Source organism: Equus przewalskii, chromosome 29, assembly GCF_037783145.1.
Source record: "Equus przewalskii isolate Varuska chromosome 29, EquPr2, whole genome shotgun sequence".
NCBI classification, from domain to species: domain Eukaryota; kingdom Metazoa; phylum Chordata; class Mammalia; order Perissodactyla; family Equidae; genus Equus; species Equus przewalskii.
In genome coordinates this window covers 16,580,224-16,602,651 of record NC_091859.1, presented here as the reverse complement: position 1 = coordinate 16,602,651, position 22,428 = coordinate 16,580,224, and the positions used below count along the sequence as shown (strand labels likewise).

Genomic DNA, 22,428 nt, shown 5'->3' with positions numbered 1-22,428 from the left:
GAGCCTGATTTACTTCAGATTATACAAATTGTCAGCAGTTCCCTGGTTTCCAGAGCTGCAACCTTGTCTGGGTAAAAAGTGAATCTGAGATTACCAGCCATGTCATATCCATCCTGCCGAGCTCTCTCTTTCTCCAGGCCTCTGAATCTCCTCCCCCTGCATCCTTACCACTGGTCCGTCCAGCCTAAGCTGCAGTGTGTTTCCTGAGGCCAGGGAATCCCTAACTTTGAGACTTGGATAAGTATACACACGCACCCCCACCCCCCAACTTTAACCACAACTTTATTTCTTGAGGCACAAAAACACAGCTGTGCAGAAACAGAAACTTCTTTATTTCTTACAGTTAAAAATAACCTGGGCCTTAAGCCCACTTTTCTGCTAATTATGGGAAACATATTCTTCTATTTTCTTTCTTTCTTTCTTTCTTCCTTTCTTTCCTTCTATTTGTTTGTTTGTTTTTGGTCTTATACTACAGCTCAAAGAGATTCTTCATTTTCAATTGAGTCTCTTAGCAATTGTTCCTCTCTCTAACCCCCGCCACCCCCAGTTCTTCTTGTCTCTCCTAGGAGCGATGAACGTTCTCAGGGCTCGTGCAACATCCTGGTTTAAAGGCAGGGGCTTCTGGTCTGAGAGACCTCCTCTGTCCTAGTCTGCATACCTCATCTTCCTGTCTTGGGTGTTAGCCTGTTTCTGCCACATCCAGATCTAGTGTTTCCTGACAGTCATGGGCCTCTGTCTCCAGGTCAAGTGTCTGTCAAGCTCTGCTCAGGGAGCTCCACTGTCTCGCTGTCTCCTCAGCACTTGCTGGAACTGTTCATTCTCTGAGAGTCCCTCGACTGAGCCTCCACTATAGGGTCCACCCTCTCAGCACCCTGCTGACGCCAGGTAGAAAGAGGGCTCACAGTTCTCCACTCCATTTCATATTCTCTCAGGCACAGACAATGTTTCAGATTTCCTTGATGCATCCAGGGAGGAAGGCATTTGAGGGTAAGGTCGGGGAAGGGGGTGAGTCAGACCGCTCTCTGAAGCATCGCACCACCACTTCCATTTACCAAGGCAGTCCCACACACATATAGAGCCCGGGAAGTGTCTCCTTCCAGAATTCCAGACAGGAAGCAAGACATCATCAGTCCCTTCTTCTTTCAGAAACTTTAGCCCATCTAGGGGTCCTAGTCTCCCACTCCAGACTTTAATTGCAGGCGGACAAGGAGCAGGACCCTCTCCAGCATCCACACTCAAGTTCTCCTTTGAAAATCCTCCTCAGCTCTTCCTTTAATTAAGCCTGACAAAGATTCAAAGTTCTTTGATTTCCCTGCAGGAAGGAAAGCTGACCCTAAGGCAGTGTGAGTCCTCCGTAGTCTCTGATTCCGGGTATAAACTCAGCATTTCCCTTTGCCAGGCTTTGCTCTTGATTTACCAAGTCAAATTTTTGAATTTCAATGAAATCTCTTTCTTTCCCAAGTGGCTCATAAAAATATTGTGGCTTTTAGAGTATTGCGTCTGCTGTAGACTTCAAAAAGGAGATGAAATTTGGAGCCAAATGAGGACAACTTTGTCCCCAGTAGTTGCGTCTGCCCTCCTTCCGAAGCAGCGAATGCCACTATTTCAATGAGTAGGGAGCCTTGACATGCAATGAGGAATTACTGGAAATGAAAAAGGCATTTTTGCAACATGATAGAAATGCTGTAACCTAGGTTTGTGATATGGTTTACAACTTTATATAATACCGTTATTTTAATGGTGATATTTGGACATTTCTTTGAAAAGATAGTGCTTAAATTTCTTTATTTTGTTTAGTTTTGAAATCAAAACTTTTGTTTATTTTGATTTTTAAGTAAAACAAAGCAGTTTATGCATTTCGAGTCTGATGTAATGTGGAATATCAAAACTAATAATTCTGTTCAAAACTGGCATGTATATTTTTCAGATTATTTTTACACTTTGTCACATTTCTTGTTGAAATATTATAATAGAAACACTGGAGAAAAAATTTTGGAGTCACTCAGCTTCACATCATATGTGGCTAAGGGGACATGCTGTAAATTACTAAACTAATTCCATATTGTTGGATATTAACTTTATTTCTTCTAATTATGCACACTTATACATGAAGACATAAGAAATAACTTTGCATACACATATGTTTTCTTTGTCGGATTACTTACTTGTGATCAAATACCAAGATTTTGATTATTGAGTCAAAGGGTAGAGTTGGCTCCAATCAATGTGTCTTTACAAGGCACAAAGGTTACTCCAATGTCTTCCCCGGTTAAACTCAGTGCCCTGTAATTCTGCCTGTGAGTTTTTTAATGAAGTTAAGATAACTGCAATAAAAAAAAAAGTTTTTATGAAGGAAGGCATTACTTATTTTTTACAAGAAAGTGACCTTCTACTTCTTTTTTCTGTTTATACAATATATCATAAAGCAGCCTCAAAAGTTGAATTGGTCTAAACTCAGTAACCTATAATGCTATCTACAATCATTTTTTTTCCCAACAGATTCAGGATTCAAGTAAATTTATTGACAGATAGTTTGAGTCAAAGTGCAATGTGAGACAAGTTATACATGTGGCCACACATTTAGGTAAAACACTAAACGAGAATAAGTATACCTTAAAATAGGGAGTAAAATCATAAAATGAGATTACTCCTATAATTTATTCTATTTAACTTGCATCATTGTAGTAAATATATAGACCTAAATAAACAAGGAAAGTAACGATAAGCTCTGTGTGTATATGTCTTCAAATAGAAAGACTTCTCAGAAATTTGAAACATATTTTTTATGTCTACACTAGGCTTTTCTGAAATTTCTCAAGATGAATTTAATCTTAACTGCGTTATGCAAAACTATATATCTCTAAATCCATTAACAGGAAATAAAGACCAATGTCACAATGTCATTGACACTGTTGTTTGAGAAATGTATTTATTGATTCCCAGTGGTTTTATGAAAAACAAAATAAGTCAAAATAGAAAGCTACAAAATTACTACAATTACTGCAGATACTATACGTTTGCATAACTGAGACACCCAGTTAAATTAAACCATGTGAAGAAGGTGTCTTATCTTATGCCCAGTAGAATGAGTTCTAGGAAACTGAGCTCTACAAAATTGAGTTAACATGAGTTCTCCTGCTGAAGATAAGACCCTTGCCTCTCTCTGGGTTTTGGTTTGGACATCTACAATATAAGGGAAAGGGGTGTACAAGATGACTTATAAGATCTTTCCAAGACTTGTAATGCTATCATTCTACGGAAAGGGCATCAATATCAGCCCAACTCCAGCATGGAAGGATTCAATGACAATAACCAATATAAGAAGTTGTAATTATAAAAGCCAAATGGGCAATATACACAGACTTCCCTTCATCTCTCTCTTAGAGTGTGATCAGTGTCAAGTGTAGCTGAATATTCACAGTATTAAAATCTGTATCACGTTTCTATACTTAGTGATCTGCAAAATAGTGGATGCTATTACTACATAGAACAATCGATAATTTATCAGCCTCTAAGATTCTTTTTTAAATGAAACCATTCCTAGGAATGGAGCTTTATAGACAAAAAAAATAAAGAAAGAAAATTAAAAGTTGATTGCAAAATCAGAAGATCACATCGTTTGCTTTGCTTACCCTTTCTATTCCATTTCTGGTTCTACCTTCTTTGTGAAGCCTTTTCTGATGTTTTCAACTCAGAAGTGATCTATCTCTCTCACTCTTTCATTCTTTCTCTCTATTTTTTCTCTCTCTTCTAGAGTTTTACCTTCTTCATGGACCTTATCACAACTTCAAACCAAATAGCTCTCCTCTTTTTGATTGGCGTTGGATAAGTACTTGTCCTAATACCTCCTACTCGATTTTAAATCCTTTTTGAGGTTAGGATTTTCTTTTTTCATCTGCATGTTGCTCGTAATACTTAATATCCTGGCAGTAATATTATGTTACTTGTTGACTTGAATCAATAATAATTTAATTAATTAGCTCAATATTTTATTTCCTGTAAGAGTATTTATATGAGTGAGTGGTGACACCAAGCTACGCAGTAAGTCTAAGTGATGTGATTACACAGGAGCCTAAAATAAAATCCGTATTTTTTGTTTGATTCTCATGGTACATCTGGACGACATAACTGTGGTTATGAAGTCATGGGAACCATGAAAACTTTTGTGCCAAGGCATAAAAATGATCCGGTGATGGACCTCTCCTAGGGTTTATGTTCTGAGTCCTCCTTTCAGATTGCTCCCTTGCAGAATCACAAGAAGACATGTATTATAGCTCCACCAAGTTAGAAAAGAGTATATGCCAGTATCTGCTGCTCTCACAGAGATAATTTTGTCCACCCTGAACTGTGGAGTCTACCCTTTTGAGGCCTCACTACTGTGTGATATCCGAGTGAACAGGGACCTTGGAGGCAACTACTCTCACAAAGAACAGTGCCAAAAAGGCCTCAAAGATCACAGATAGCTTAAAGAAAAAACCAGGATCACTGTTTTCTAATTACCATGTCTCTTTGGGGAATTTATTATCCTTACACAAGTCAGAACAATCAGTCATAAAGCATGTTAAGTCACTAAAATTAAACCTTGCCTTTAGCTATAGTGTAGGCAGGACTGGATTAAGTTATTTTTCATAAATAACTCAATAAAGTCATTGACTTAAGTGCTCAATTTGAGTCTTGTAGAGAGAAGTAAATAATCAGCCAACAAGCATGAAATAATGTTTAATATCAAATATAAAAGATAATATTCATAGACCTTTGCAAAAATTTCTGTCTTTACATGAATTAAAATATAGCCTGCAGAACATTTTAAGTGAGTCAATCTATGGCTTGAAAGTTTTGAAAGCAAAACTCTGACAAACTTACCTGCCAAACTTTTCCCTAAATCGAATACAGTAAAAGTTTTGGATTGCCCAAAACCTGTTTGGTCTACTGTGAGGACTTTCTGAGTTATGAGCATAGAAAATGTTAGGAAGGTTAGAGCTATATGGTCCACCTACCCATGGAGTTAAAATAGAGACAAAAGCGAAGACCTTTACCCTGTATTTGTTATCTAGTAGCTTGACAAATCTGTATTCTGTTGCTCAGCTAGATCAGTTTGGGGAGCATACTTCATTTCTTTTGAATCTCTCTCTCAAGCTAAATGCGATTATTTATATATGTTAGATAAAACTGGCTAAAGGAGAGAATGCAATATAGCTCAGATGATAGAAAAATAATCTAATTAAGACTAAATCATGAAACACCTGTCATGGGAAACATCTCTGACACCTAACTCTATCGAAACCTATACAAATAACCTTAACCATAAAAATTAAGCTCAAGTTACTTCCTCTACACATCTCTCCTGATCTCTTCTCTCCAAATTCTTACATTTATGCTCTCCAGACTCTACAACTTGAGCAAAATTTGATGGATATGATATAATTTCTTCTTGCTTCATCTGTTTTGTCTTGTCTGCACCACTTGGGGAGATTGGAAGTCTCTTGAGGGGAGGTGGTGCTTCTTTGCTTTGTGTTTCCTCCAAAGTGACTAGCACTGTATTCAGCACAGAGTGGGTACCCTGTTGAATGCACAAAAAAATATAAGGATGATGCATAATTCAAGCTTCCCCCCAAAAAATCTTGTTTCGGTAAAATGCATTCCAAATTATTAACCTTTTTCAATATTGAAAATCCATGCACCCGTGGGATCCCTATGTATTTGCAGTAAGTCCTAGTAGAAGATGTATATGGTTTTAATGACTACCTAAGGCGCTAAGATGCATCATGACATAAATACAAGGGGTGGGGAGAGAGAGATAATTATAAGCGTCAGGTGTTTGCTACGCCTTTTCTTGCATGCAGCTGCTATTATCTCTACTTATCGTTGACGTGTCATTTTACATTCTGGCAGCAATGATTATTCCTAATTATATACGGGAAAATAAATTGTAATATGTGTTTAATACAAACAGTCTATCATTTGGGTAGTCATGTCAAATGGTTAATCGTGTTTAAAACTAACAGGAACAGGTTAGGGGGCAGAAATAAACTGTGAAAAGACAACTTCCTCTTAATCTTGATTTAAAATTTAACCTGAAGTTCAGAAAAATGGCTCCAAAAAACATGTTAGCATTTTCACTAAAGAATACTTCGTCCTTGTAATGTGAAGAATTCTTTCAGATTAGATGACGCATCTCCCTCCACTTGCTTAGGGGTCCCTGCAGATTTCAATTTCTTCCCTGTGATTCTCATTTCCCATATTTGGCCACTTACCTCTGCCCCATGGTAGGACAAGGCAAAAGAATCCATCATTTGGGCTGCAGCTCAACCAGTCTCTAACTGACAAGAAATTAGGGAGTTTCATTTCCAAAAGGAAGCTCAGTTTAATATTTTGTTCCTAGTCTCTCTGGTAAGGGTGATTATTCTGGTTTGCTCAGGTTTAGCTCTGTCTTGCAAATAAGGATTATTCCTCAAATAAGTCCAATGCAATTAAGTAGACTAAAAAACACAAGCAAACTTAAAAAAAAAAAAAAAAAACCTGTATTCTGCAACCAACCTATTAGGAAGAATTATCTATCCTAAGTGAGTGGGCATGTAGCGATTTATAAAACACGCTTGGATAGTATTACTTCTTAGCTAAATGGCATCACTGTTAACAACTTTATGAAAAAATCAGAGAGCACAAAAGTAACAACCACATTTATGGACCCTCAAAATATTCCCAGACTTGTGCAAATCTACTTGTGATCACATCACAACTATTTATAAGAGCTTCTTTCTTTTGTGAGGAAATATTAGGGTCTCCATCAATGACTACAACATTTCTCTTTAAGATAAGATTTTCAGCTGGTGAAATTCCAGGGAAGACTGCTATTTTTCAGAATCTGTCAGTGACTCCTATGTTAATTGCAGAGGTCATTCGTATCTCTTCAATACTTTGAACATCATGAAAGTCAAGTATTTAAAATTATAACACCCTGCAGTAAAAAATAACGGGGATCTCATCTTACTGTAAGCTACTGTATATAGTTAACCCATATCTGTGATAGATCGGCGCCTCTCCACACCAGATATGGAGAATGCCAAAGAAATATACATGACTGAGTGAATTTTCTAGTATTTCGGGAGAATGAGTATGCAGACAGAGGCTGATCATGGAAGACCAGATGAAGGAAAACCTGGTGTATGTTAGGAGAAGGCAGGGGTAAAAACTAACCACAAGTTGGGCTAGACAGAGGAGAATGATAGAAGCTGTCTTTAGGGTCTCATAACAAGGCAGCATGTTTCCAATACAAGACTTTTTACATCACAAGAACAGCAGAGAGAAAAGCAGAAGATGATATTCCAGTGACATGAAGCCAAGATTCTGAGGCTTTAGGGTCCTGTTAGTCCCTATGACCACTCATCTATTAATAATAAGCCGAAAATAGAGGAACAGAGATCACATTCTTCATCCCCTATAAGTTGACACAGCTATTCATCTTTAGTGAGACGGAGGTCATAGAAAAACCTGGTTTTATGAGAAGAGGAATCTAGAAATAAACACTCCCAGTTTGCCATTAGCCATCATAAATAAGGCAGCAAAATTAATTTATTTTAATGTTATACCCAAGAGGCACATATTTTCCTTTCTATGTGATTATGAAAATATGGACTGTCCCCTGAGGAAAGAAGTCCTTTTTTAGATTTCAAGAACAGACAACCCAATTTTCTTCGAGTTTGTTTTTTCTCCTTTGAGAGCACAGTTAATTTGTTAATGCAGAAGTGCATTTGTCACCAATAAAATTCATCTTCACTCTGTAAACAGACTGCCTGAAATTAGTCCTGATAGAGGGAAAACCAGGGGGAGTGTACGTGGTTGCATCTTATGAAAACATAATTAAATAGTTTAATTTGTAATAAGATTTTTTATATCCAACTATTGCACGAGCAACATAAAAAGATACTGAAACACCAGTCATTTATTCACTTCTTCCAAGCATTGGATTTTATGATTATGCATCAAAAAAGCAAACTCTGTTCTTTAATGGGGCTTCAATGCTGTTAAATGGGGCCAAAGGCTGTCAGTGTGTATGCTTTGTTATATAGAAACAAGTAGTGAAATTGTGACTATTTGTAGGACATTATGTTAAGTGTTTTTTGAAAGAAATAAAAAATGGATGGGATATGGCAACAGCCCTCAAGTTATGTGCAACCTAATAGGGCCATCCACACCAACACAAATAATTGCTTAGGAGACAGAGTGGAGAAATTGTCATGAGTGCATTTGGTTAGAATGTTTTTTTGGCTGCAAATAACAGAAACCCAAATTAAACTAGCTTAACGATAAGGAAATTTAGTGTAAGGCAAAAGAGGAAGTACAGAGTTAGGGCAGGTTGCAGGGGCTCAATGAGGTCATCAGGGACTCACGTCCTCGCATCTCTCCAAGCTGCCAGTCATAGCATTGGTTCATCCTAGGACTGGTAGCCCTTTCTGGGAATGGCTGCCAGCTGCAATCAGAGCAATATGCTTGTTGTTCAGAGCCAGTAGGGGAGAAAGACTGAGTTCTTTCTTCAAAATCCCTTTCCTTGTTTTGCACTGGCCATGTCTGAGCTCATGGCTGATAAGAGGGATGAGGTTAACTTGATTGACTTAGACTAATCCATAGGGTAGAAGAGTCCACCCACGTGTGGCAAAAGAATTAGACTGAAGCAGATCCCATCATTCTCAAAAGGCGGTAGCTTCCGTGGGGTTGGTGGGTCATCCTGAAGTTCAGAATTGCCAGCGTGGTAGGCAATAGGCAACTCTTTAATGGGAAAAATGTTTTTAAAGCCTCTGAGGGATGATTCATTATATCTCTGTGACATTTCTAAATTTGGGTAAGAGGAATACCTCAGTATTCTCCCTTTCTGCCAAAGTCAGATAATCATTCTGAAGTGGTTGCCAAGCATTTTTTAAACTGATATTTCTAGCTCCTTCCAAAACAGTCTGTCACTAAACTCACCCACTCTACACAGGAGGGAGAGAAGGAGGAGAAGTTCCCGTGATATTCCTTTTTATAGAGACATTAATTCTTCAGTTTTGTCAGCTTCTGAAGGATAATAAGATGCTTTCAATCTTACTATGCCTCTCATCGTGGGCACCCTGCCCTATTCTGAGTCCACACCTGGTCCTTCGCACCTAATTGTAAGATTGCTTTTATCGTTTTTTAATCTTTAATCTTTACAGTGTGCTATGTGCTGGTATAATTCCTATTTCAGGGGTTGTTATAAAAATTAAATGAATTTTTGCATGTAATGAGCTTATAACACTTGTAATGAGCTTGTTTCATGGTTTTGGTATTTGCGTCTAATGAACGTTTTAACATGATAGACATGATGCATTGTGTCAAAGTCAATCTTTTAGAAATTGTTTTTTTATTTTGAAATTTAAAGAAAAAATTTATTGGGGATCTGAAAAACCATTCCTTAAAAGACTGACTTTTTCAGAAAACTGCAGCTACACAATGCATTGTGTCTATTATTTTAAAACATGCATTAGACACAAATACAAAAACCATGACACAAACTCATTACAATGCAAAACTTTATTATTATAAGCTCATTACATGCAAAAACTCATTTAATTTTTGTAACAACCGTAAAATAAGAATCATATTGTCCGAACTTTACAAGTGAGAAATCTGAGCCACAGACAGATTGAGTAACTAACCCAAGATCACACCGCAGTCAGTGGCACAGCCAGGATTTAAACCCAGGTAATCAAGGTCCAGAGTCTGTATTCCTACCTACAATACACATAAACTATCAACTTTCTTTACCAAACAAAAAGTAAAACTTTAATGATCGATCCAGATACACCCTAGGTATTGTCAAAAATTCTTCATTTTTAACTATTTTCAAATTAAGGGATCCCTTGTTCACACGTAGTCCTTCATCTCTCCATTAAACACTTATTCACTGATCACTCAGTATGTGCTAGTCACTACGGTGAGTGCCTGAAGCTTACAGTCTAATGGGAGATACAGAAAAATCCAACACAATGTAGTCAGAGCTATCAGAGAGGAGGTGACAGGTGCCACTGGAACACAGAAGTCAAACTTGGTGGTCAGAACAGGCACATATATAAGTGACAGCTAAGGTACATTTTGAGGAATGAGTTAGCCAGATTTAATGAGAAGATTGGGCCAAAAGGAAGTAACTGGCCACTGAATGAGGGCTACAGCAGGGCACAAGAGACCTAAGGAGGGCCATGCTAAAGAGTTTGAACTTTATCCTAAGAGTAGTGGGTATAACCTGAAGGGGAATCAGAAAACTTAGATAACAATATACAAATAAGTCGATACTGAGGAGGCGAGTACTGTTTCTGAGAAAAGTTGGAAGAGAAAAGGAATTAACATTTGTTGAACACCTGATGTACAAAGGGACAGTGATGGAAGCTTTGAGCATGCCTTGTCATTAGTAAGAATGTTTCAAGGTTTAGTTTCCCCCAACATAGAGCTCAGAGAAGTTAGGTCACCTGCCTATGGTCTCAGGGAAGACATAGAATTTGAACTTTCATCTGATTCCAAAATCAATACATTTTTTCCGCTATCCACTCTGAAGGCTCCAGAGCCCCTGCAAGACAAAGGCCAAAAAGGAGAAAGGACTCCTTCCTACAAATCCTCATTCATTCTGTGAAATGACATTGTCTATGAATAATCATAACTGTACATAAAAGAACTAAATAACACTATGAGAAATTTCTCTTCTCTCAGATCTTTTAATTATAAAGACATGAATATATGAGCAAAAGATAATAAGAAGAAACCCATGAAAAAAACACAATAAACAAAAAACACCTGATATCCAGCCAGCCAAAATGTGATCATCACTGAAAGAATCTTCTCCACTTCCCTTGGAAAAGGAAGAATGAAAACCACCCCTTGTCTGTAGGGAGAGCATAAAGTTCCCTGGAGCGCCCTTGAATTGCTCAGCGCATCATTTTTGTATTTGCAAAGTATACCAACCCTGAAGGATATGAGGTCCATTTTGCTTCTGACAGGGTCACCCTACAGGCCTCAGCTCCCAGCTGGAGAACAAGCCTCAGGAGAAGAATGCTCATTACTTGCTAAGGTTAAGTCTTTGTTTGCTATGTTCTCATGAATAACTTATAGCTGTGTGCCCTCATGAACAGCAGCCCTGACACAGCTGACGTGACAGCATCTTACACCGAATCCCCATCCTCCCTCCCAGGAGAAAATGGAATATTTGCGCGTTTCACGTTTCACCAAGACAGGCTCTTCAACTATTTATAAGCTGAATAGAAATTTCCACTACTTCAGCTGATACAACTGGCTCTACCTTGCAAGTGATCAAAGAGATCCGACTGAAGTCTTAGGAAGCTGGCTGTGGCAAAAGCGAATAGTGGCAGAGAAGGGGACAAGGTTTGCACCCAGGCAGGTTCTCCTTCAGCAGGTGCTGCTCGCTTCTCCTCATTCGCTCTTCTCCTTCACCACCACAACTAGGACCCCAAGTTTGTAGCTTGTCTAGAATGGATTTTGCTAATAATTTTTGCAAACGTGTCTGTAGGTGGGTGCCTGTGCCTTATCAATACTTATTAAGGACTCATTGAAATTGACGCTGCTCAACATTACAGTGCTCTTCTTCTTCTGGAATAAGGGCTATCACCTCTAATTCAGTCCTATTCAATTTGAAACAGCTTCGTTGAGGACCTTCAGTGTACTGGTTCTGCAATGTACTGGTTTAGTCAAGATTAATAAAAGTAAGTCCTTGTCCTCTAGAGGCTTAAAACCTACTAGGGGAACAGACGAATAGAAAATATTGATTGAGATAACTACTCTGCTGCAGAAAACCCAAGGGGCCAAGGAGGTCACTTACCCCAAGCTGGAGGACTATTTTATTGATAACGCATGCAGATCCACTGCTGCATGCATTCCTCATCTTATTTAATTCTCACAACAACCCTCCCCATGAAGCTAGTCTTATTAACCTAATTTTTAAGGTCAGGAAACCCAGGATCAGAGAACTTAAGTGATTTGCTCAATCTGACAAAGCAAGCGGCAGATATAAAATTCAAACAACCAGGTCTAACGACAAAAACCACACACTTACTTATAAACTTGTACTGCCTCTCCATTTTCAGAGTCTAATGCTCATGACTATATTCATTTATCATTCAAGAAATATTTGCTAAATGTGTACTATGTTCAAGGCACTAAAATGGGCACAAACAGTACTAAGAGGCAGTTCTGGATTTCTGGCGCTCACCTCTGAAGATCATCACAGGCGAAGAGTTTTCAATAAGACAATTCAGTCAGTCAGTTACTTTGGAAATATTTCTAGAATACTGTCATGTACCAGACAGCATGCTTGGTTCTGAGAATATGAAATGATCTAAAACAAAGAACATGTCTCTGTCCTCACAGAACTTATATTCTGAAAACTATGCAAATTAACATGCCTTACACTCAAGATGGTAAAGGCTATGAAGAAAAATCAAATTGAGCAAGGAGTCTGAGCACAAGGGTGAGGGACTGAGGGGAGAACTTGGTATTTTGAATGAGCCAATCAGTAAAGCTTCTCTGAGAACTGGAGGAGAAACCTGAATAAGAAGTGACTTATGTGATCATCTGTGTGAAGCATACGTGTGGCTAGGCAGAAGCAACAGCCAGCGCAAAGACTCCAAGGCAGGAACATACATAGAGTCTGCCAAGAATGGCAATAGGCCAGATCACAGTGAGAGAGACTGAGAGCAATCAGAGATGGGTGAAAAGTCAAGGGATGACCATCCAGCATCTTGAATAGGAGGTGACAGCCTCTGATTAACTTTTTAATCTCACTCTGGCTGCCATGTAGAGAATCGATTATGGGGATACCTGAGCAGAAACAGGAAGATGAGTTAGAAGACTATTATACATGCGTACATTTGAGATGATGCAGAGTTAAACTAAAGTGGAAACAGCAGAGGTTATCAGATTGGGGATGTATTTTTCATGGTAGTGGTGACAGACTAGATGTGGTCTGTGAAGAAAAAAAGAAGAGTGATTGCATTAAATTCCTGGACTGGTGCCTGGAACAGAGTTTATACTCAATATGTGGAAATTCTGTCCCCTTCCTTCAGAACCAACACAATTTACCAGGAGGAAACAAGTCATGTGCATAACTCATTACACACTAGTCTGTTAGAGGAACACCACCTGAGTCTAACCTCGGGGCCACAACTCAACCATGGGCAAGTAGATGATATTCAGCCTCAATTGCTTTGATCAAACCAGGTAAGTAGCCTCTATTCATGTTCAAATAAACCAAGAGAAAGAATTACTAAAAGAATTCTTTTTTAGCAAGTATCAGAAAACTCTTATTCTTCGTGAAAGTATCTGTTACTACTATAAGTACAACATAGTTCTATTTGTTGTAAAACAAATATCGCTTTGCAAGAGAAGTCTTCCACGGAATTCTGCCAAATGGTCAGTTATGCTTGTTACAGCCTCTCAACGCTCCTATATCTTTCTGTCACAGGTCTTTTCAGTTTGAAATTTGATGTATATTCAAGTAATACCTGCCCCCCGCCCACTGCCATCCCATCCTCCTTAATTTTAAAACATTCACCTAGAAAAAACTATAGTAGACGTTCAAAAATATTTGTTGGGAAAATGAATTAACACTCCCCTGTTCACTGCAGCAGTATTTACAATAGCCAAGATGTGGAAACAAGAACTTAAATATCCATTGACAGATGAATGGATAAAGAAAATGTGGTATATACATACAATGGAATAATATTCAGCCTTCAAAAAAGAAAGAAATTCTGCAATACATATCAACATGGATGAAACTTCAAGACATTGTGCTAAATGAAATAAGCCAGTCACAGAAAGATTAGTGCTACATTCCACTTATATGAGATATTCAAAATAGTCAAATTCATAGAATTAAAGAGTGGAATGATGGTTGCCAGGAGCTGGGAGGAGGAGGAAATAGGGAGTCACTAATCAACGGGCATCAACTTTCAATTAAGCAAGATGAAAAAACTCTAGAATCTGCTGTACAACATTGTACCTATATTCAATAATAATGTATTTTATTTAAAAATTTGTTAAAAAGATAGATCTCATATTGTGTTCTTACCACAAGAAAATAAAATTTTTTAAAAAGAACAATAAAAAATGTTTAAAAAATACATTTTATTTTTGAAGTAGAGAGCAAATGACCTGTGAAGAAAAATAGAATGCCATTTAATAAGTGACAGGTACTTAATTCTATTTACAATCACTAATTATCCTACTAGTAATACACAAGAGTTGTTTCAACAGAACTGGAGCTGACCTGGAGAAATTGCTTCTTATAAGCCATCTAGGATTTCAGGCCGTGGTGAAAGTTTATGGTTTCTTATCAGGGCTTGTGAGATGCATCTGAGATTGAGTATTGATTCAGAATAGCTGGCCTCCCTAGCTGGATGCAAATACAATGTGTCTCCCCTGGATTACAGCATAGCCTCCTGACTGCTCGCCCAGCTTCAGCCTTGACCTCTTACGGACTATTTTCTGCACAGCAGCTCAACTGATTCTTTTAGAATATAAGTCATTCTTCTGTATCTCTCCCCATCTCTCTCAGAATAAATGGAAATATCCTTATAATGGTCCACAACACCTTTATCAGGGTCCCAGAAGGAAAATAGGTGGCAAAATTAAACTGCTAATTGATGGGACTTTAATAAAGAAAGAGACTATCTACAAAAGTAAGGGTGAGCATGAAAAAAATCAATTATAGATGGTGCACTACCTTGAGGCTAGCCACAGTGGAGAGCTGTTAGCATCCTTAGTCCCAATGGGGCAGGAGGAGAAAGCAATTATGTGAGTCCAGGGGAATGACTTCATGGAGAGGGCTGTCTGACAGGAAATGTGGCCTTTGGTGAAAGTATAGTCAACAAGCAACAACCCAGCAGGGAGGAAGCCAGGGGAAGAAATTTCCTGGCCTCACTCTCCTCCGGCCTATAACTCACAGTCGTTAAACCCCATTGGAAGCTGGTGGACAAAGGGACTTGTTAATATAGTCCATCCATGTCTGCCTTCTGGCACACCAAACAGGGTGAAGAGGAGAAAAGAACAGATCTGGAGAAGCAAATGGGAAACGTTCAGCTAATGCCCTGCATGATCTTCCCCTTGCCTCTTCTTTGTTCCTTCTGCCATAGTTGCTCAAGCCTCCTTGACATATCTTGACACTCCAGGCACTGTGCAACTTAAGAGTTTTTAAATTTCCTGTTCCCTCTGTTTGGGACATTTTTCCTCTAAATACCTACATAGCTCACTCTCTTGCTTATTTCAAGTTCAAACGTCATCTCTATGCAACCTACCTGCAAAACCTACTTAAAATTACAAAGTACCTCCCCAGCACCCTAATCCCCTTAATCCTCTTCTACTTTTTTCTTTTTCTTGTTTTTCCCATTGCATTTGTCCCATACTATATTATATGTGATATAGGATTACGTACTACATTATTTAATTTTTCTTACACCTATTAATTGTCAGCCTCCCCTGCTTCCTCACTAGAATATAAACTCCAAGGAAATGATCTTTGCTATTGCTGTTTTTTTAATGGATATATTTTAAGTACCTAGAAATAGCACAAAATGCATAAACAAATAGAGGGAAATAATCATCTTAAGTGCAGTATTCAAATGTTCTCATAAGTAGTATGTTGAATTTTGTTTATAAAGACAGGTAGAAGCAAATAGATAGATTAAAACCAAGCAGTGCTGCTCTCTGCCCCACCCTCAAGAGCTAGATTAAGGTTGAGACTAAGTATGATCAAATTTTGAATGAATTTCCGTCCCTCCATAGATGGTTTCACATAAATCTGCATGGAAGCTCATTCTTTTGCATTTCAGTAAGCTAAATCAGTAAAGGATGATGAGGCAAAGACTATGTCCTCTTGAGCCTAATCTCTTTCAGCATAGATGTATGGAACCTTCTGAAACTCTGATTATACCCTATGAAAGTACTAAAAATCCTCAGAAACTAATGCAGCAAAATCACTGTCCAGAAGGTGCTTCATTGTGCTGAAGGAGAAATAAAATCACATATGGTATGCAATTGTGTGTCTTAGTACTCTCTCAAAGAAAGTCATAGACTTGTAGATTTGGATGAGTTTCAAGAGCAAAGACAGAAGTGCCATGTTCTCGTTTTGCAGACAGGAGACTAAGGTTCTGAGAAGTCCAGTGGCTTGGTCATAATCACACCATGCAGCAAGCAAGTAGCCCGGGTGAAATGTAGAACCCAGTTCCACAATTCCCTGGGCTAGGGCTCTTCCAACCATGTGATTAAAACACTTTAAAAATCAAGAGACCAAAGGCCCTCGAAATGATTTTATCTGTGCATGTCTTCCATGGCTATTTAACCAATAAAATTTAAAACCAATATAAAATGTTTATCCCCTAAGTGTTTGAAGAGAGGTACATTGCAGCAAATATATATGATTAAACAATGATTATTTTGAAAATTCCTTTACAAGGACAGTTGTGTGTCTAATGAACTTATGATGGTAATAAAACCGTGTATAGTAAAACTACAGTGAGGAAAAGTCCTTCTAATCAGTCTTCTCACAAATTTAAACCAGGATAGAAGTAGATAATGATCTCATCCTCCCCATCAGTTCTTCCCCCACAAAGCAGGGAACTCTGAAGCTATGCAGATGTACAATCTTCTAGAGTTCTTAAAATGAAGGTGTATTTTTATAGTGTCATCAGTAACCATAAAAGCTTTGCCGATAGTATTTATGTGCATCATGGTAGCATTTTTAAATCTTAGTTCAGCCTCTAATAAGAAATTATATGTAGGTAGTATTTAAAAGCAGGGAATTGGCCTTCTTGAAATATTTAATTTATTTGCAAACCAAAGGAAAAAGCTTCTTTTTAGAGACAATAACACAATATTCCATTTTAAGTCACCAAAAATGACAAAGGGAAGATGTAACTAGGGAATCATTGACCTCATAATAGGAAGGAACTTCCTTTAAACTCCCCATTAAAGGAATATTTTTAAAGTAGGTTAGGTATATCCTTGAAACAAGAAAGTCTCTTCAGATGTCTAGTTTTTGTACCCTTCAGGCTATTCTGCCATACAGCCCACTTTATCCAATTCACAGAGGTCATGGCTTCTGAGAGGTGATGTGGTTAGATAAAGCGCTGCTTCTGTAGATCTTTGCCTTCATACATTTCCACCTCAGGCAGTTCTTTTACAAGCTCACTCCTTGGACAAAAATCTATAGACTCAACCCAGAAGATATGAAGTGCCTTGAAATTAGATGTGTTCTTTTCTTTTCTTCTAATATCATAGACTAGCCAATGATTTTATATGTGTGTGAATATCAAGAAGTAGGACTGTGACTGGTCAAAGTCAGATAATTCAATCTTAGTAAATTCAATCTTGGTAATCTTAGTCACTAGTTGGCAAGGAAGTCATGAGAAGAGAAAAGGTGTCTTTGACATAGATGCATAGAGTTTAGGCAAGCACAAATTTCACTTAATTTGATGTAAATAGAAAGATAAAGCATAAGTTCAAATATTGATCATGGAAACCCCTAGAGCTTAGAATTTTTTCTGCTTTTAGAGAGTTAGTCCAGTAGACTCCTTCCAACATGAGGGGAAAAATACATAGATCTCAATATTTAATTGTGCCTTGACCAACTATGAAATAAATGTGTTTATTCGAAGATAGATTTCAGATTCATTTTTCTGTCACTTTGATTTGTGTTATGATGCCCAGGGCTTTAGAGTATGGGCCACAAGGTCTTGAATTTGGAATGCCTTAAGCTTTTATGGAAAACTTGAACTATTCTTCCAAAAAGGGTTTTATTAGATGTATACAATATTTTGATAAACATTTATAGAAATAAGCACTACAGAAAGTAACGAGCAGGACTCCTGAGTCAAAGGAAAGAGAAAGGTTGTTAATCAATGGGAAAAGTAAATGCAATTTACTAGTTAAGCTATGACAATTAAAATAGAAGTTCTATAGGCACAGCGATAATGGCAGTGTTGTTCATCATCGTATTTCTAATGCCTAGCACAATGTTTGGCCCATAGTAGAGGCTCAGTAAATAATACTTATAAAATGAGTAAATCGCACAATAGATGAATGGATGAACAGTTTCCAAATACAAATGAAATTTCTCTCGAAAATAGAAGACCAATTCATCAGAAGGCACCTCTGGCTAGACAGAACTCTTGCTTAAGAACAACTATTTCCCTTTACTCCTAACATGCTTTCACCAAAGAAGCACATACACCAAAATTACTTCTCCTGAATTGTCATACTCACAGGGATAGTAATTTATAACTGATTACAATTAATAAATTGGCTTCCTGACACAGATTAGTCCCATGTCCCATGCGATGTAGGTTGCTTAAACCAGTTTTCCTAGAGTTTCTTCATAAAGATCCTACATGTAGGTTGTTACATTCAAGGAGTTTTCATAATTTCAGACAGCAACCTCTGAGGCCTGTGGTAAATAGCCAGGTCACTGGACAATACCGTGTAAAAAGTATGCCTTGAAGCTTGTAGATGCTACTTTCATCAGAAAAAGAATGTCTGTCATGATTTCAATGCTTTGGACTCTTCTTATTTCTCTAAATTCCTGCCATTTAAGGAATCAATGAAAACATATATATTTGGTCATCACCAAGACCTTCTAAAACATAGATTTCCTGTGCCACTACACTCTTTCCTTTTAGTTGGCATTGTCCTAAGGAAGAAAGTAGGAGAATGCTTTTTCATCATAAATTCACGTTGAACTCTGCTCTGATTGCATACAGGCATGCATGCAAGCATTTGTTCTTTCATTCGACCAATATATTTGATGCGCCTATAGTCACTTAGCTTCTGCTGTGTTATTAAGCATATTGAGGTAAGGAGGATGTTAGTGACAGTTTATTTGATAAATTCTAGCTAGCTACATTAATCTGCTAAGGCTACCGTAACAAAATACCACAGATGAGGTAGCTTGAACTACAGAAATGCATTTTCTCACAGACCTGGAGGATAGAAGTCTAAGATCAAGGTGCTGGTAAGGTTGGTTTCCTGTGAGCCCTCTCGTTTTGGTTTGGAGATGACCGCCTTCTTGCTGCCTCTTCACATGGTCATCCCTCTCTGCATGTGCACCCCTTGTGTCACTTTAATGTGTCCAAATTTTCTCTTCTTATAAATTCACCAGACAAAGTGGATTAGGCCCACCCTAACAGCCTCATTTTAACTTAGTCACCCTCTTAAACGTCCTATCTCCAAATACGATTACATTCTGAAGTGTTGAGGGTTATGGCTTCAACATATGAATTTAGGGAGACACAGTTCAGCCCACAACACTAAGGTAATGCTATATTAACACAGGACAATGTAAATTTATTGAAGATGTAGGGTTCGAGAAGCAGATATAGAGGTACGAAGCAGGGTCCCATCTATATGAGTTAGGTAGGAGAGAGGGTAGAAATTAATAGAGGCAGACATGGTGGGATAAAAGATTGTCTTTGAAGGAAAGTGGCCAATAAAGGCAAGGGAGACTCTGCCCTGAATATTATGGTGACCCTGAAAGGAACACTGGATCATCAAATGTGGGTGTGTTTCCACCTTGGTCTTGTATAAACTAGACCATTTCCCAAGTGGAGATGGTTTACCGTGACACTAATGAAGTTCAACTTCAGTGCCCCTCAAGGCTCTTTCCAAGGTGACTGATCTAACTTTCTGTTCATAATTTGATACTCTTTTTCTTTAAGAGGACCTTGGACTTCAAATAACCTGGATTTGTCCCAGATTGCAAGTGTTTTCAGACATCCTCAGAAGGAGAGGTTTGGAGCATTTCTTGGGCTCAACTCCTAGAAATAGGTAATTACTTAGAACAAATAATAACTCTTATGTGTGATGTAAAATATGATTCTTGAATAATAGTCTTCCACTGCAATAGCAGTTACTATAACCTGCATTCTTGTGAATTTGAATCTTCAACTGATTTTCAGACCAAAGGTGCTCAGAAACGTCTCTTTAAGTGTGTGAGTATGTGTCTTTCTCTCTTTCTCTCTGTCTCATAGGTATACCCACATACACACCATGCACACATTTGTTTTTGTACCAGCCATCAGAACTGGGCAACTAAACTGTACAATTAATTTAAAGAGTAAACTATGTATGTCTAAGGCCTGTGCTTGAAAATACGTGTTTGAAGTCTTCCAATTTTCCCTTCATGGGGAACCATCCTTCTCTCACTTCTTCCCATACAGTTGGATTAACAGCTCCCTCTAAGTTCCCTGGGTGTGCACATATCCCAGCCCAGCCAGTGTGGCATTTTCTTATTTTGACATTAGCCACAAAACAATTTCTTTACTTTCTCTTAAAAAAAAAAAATCTGTAAACATCTTAAATGATACAAAATGTGATTGCAGAGTGGGCCTATCCAGAAGCATTACACATGGTGAGAATCCGTTTCATACGATTTCCTTTAGAAGATTTTCTACATTTCATTTTTGAGTTTTGTACGTAGCTGTTCCCGGGAACAGCCTTGCAATTGAAGACAGAAAGGTGGCTCTTGGTTGGAAAGCAGAAGGAAGTGAGAGGAGATGGGTGAAGCAAGACAGTTCAATTTGCCTAACAAAGCAAAATTCTCAAATGGAGTTAGAACTCTGAAAGCACTGTAATCAGCCATGTTTCTTAAAATGCCTGGGTTATATCTAGCCCCACTCACACTATGGTAATTATCAGCTGCCACCACACAGAAGTGCTGCATTCCTGCTACTTTTTTTTTTTTTTCAAATGTCAGCTTGTAATCTGAAGGAAAATTACAAACCCTACTTTTTTTAGGAATGTTTAAAATAAACCTACAAAAGCACCAAGACTGTTACAATTACTGTCCTGCTTTAAGGGAGAAATATCCCAGGTGGTATTTTATCTCTGCAGCATCTATTTCTAAAGTTTAGCCACAATGAAAGGAGCAATCGTGCCTTATATAATAGCAGACCAATGCCACTTTTCAGAAGGAGCCGAAACTTTTTTGAGAAGCTTTGAGACTTTATTCTAGATAAACATAAACTACCCTAAGGATTATCACCACTAGTGCTACCTAAATAAAATAACATGCATAAAAAATTGCAGTATCTATTATAATTTGTATGATGCTGACAATAATGTGTAGAAGTTTACTCTCTCTTATTTAAGGGGAACATAAAACCCATATCAAGAGGAATGTTTTATGCTAATAGCATTTCCAATTAAATTGCCAATATAAATCTCTTTGACATGCCATCATTGTTTATTGTAATAACTACCTTTACACCATACACCTTAGAGCCCTTATATTGTGCAGTTTGTAAAAGAAAAATGAAATATCAGTCAAAACATAATAGGCAGAAATCTACTGAGAAAACTCTTTAGCATAATAAAATCCACATGAGTTCAAGGCAACTGAAGTTTACAAGGAGATTCTGCCCAGAATGCTAGGAAGCCTTTCAATGATGGAAGCAAATCACTGAGAAATCTACAAATTTGCGTTTCTTCCTATATTTTAAGGTAGATCCAGGAGAGTAGACTGAGGACCTGAAGGCAGACCTGTTGTGGTCTGGACTCAGCCATGAACAGTCTGGGTGATGTTGAACAAATCTCTAGCCTCAGTTTCCAGACATGAAGTTCCCTCAGGTCTCTTCCACATCAACTTTCTGCAACAACAAGTTCCATAAAAGATGAAGAAAAACTAGGTCGCTCCATGAATTCAATGCAATTCAGGACACAATTTCCAATAATAGCTTTCTCATCTCCCTTATAAAATATACCCCATCCCTATGTCTGTCCCCTGTTTATACATCCAAAAAGGTGAAAGAGTGCGAAGGGCAGATCTGGGTTTGCATCCCATCTGCAATTCCCCATTAGCTATGTGACTTTGGACGATGTACTTAACTTCTAAAATTCCAGTTTCTTCATTTATAAAAGCAGGATAATGTTCTCTATCTTGTAAGTCAGAGATGATGATTATAGATGATATTTCTAAGCCATCCTTTATCATGCCTTCAATCCAGTAGCATTCAATAACTAGTAGCTATTATATGTGTGTATATATATTTATATATAACTACACACATACATTCACTCATATGTAATACACATCCTCCCAGCCTTGGAGAATATTGCTTTCAGCTCCAACCGGAAGTGGGAGTCAGTAATTCTCATGTCATCATATCAAAATTAGAAAGGCACATATCTGTGGGTTCATTCATAGCGATATAATCAGATTGACACTCTAGAATGCCAGTGTAATATTAAAATTCTTTATTATTCTGTTCACTACCACTGCCAGGAGCCCAGCATGAGCATTACATTTCTGGCCAAGGTGTACCATCACTAGCAGGTAGAATGGACCACCACTAGATGTCTATAGCCAGGTCTACAGCCACCACTACAGGTCTGCCTTTCTACAGCCAGTTTTGATAACTT

General features: G+C 38.0%; 1 long non-coding RNA gene across 1 annotated transcript in view; it reads left to right on the top strand.

Annotated features, from left to right (window-relative positions):
• The window catches only part of LOC139080184 (uncharacterized), a 70,516-nt gene that overhangs the window by 43,956 nt on the left and 4,132 nt on the right, over window positions 1–22,428 (top strand). Inside the window, exon 3 of the long non-coding RNA XR_011534464.1 lies at window positions 19,728–19,836. This is a non-coding gene — a long non-coding RNA (uncharacterized lncRNA). The remainder of the gene's footprint in view (window positions 1–19,727; window positions 19,837–22,428) is intronic.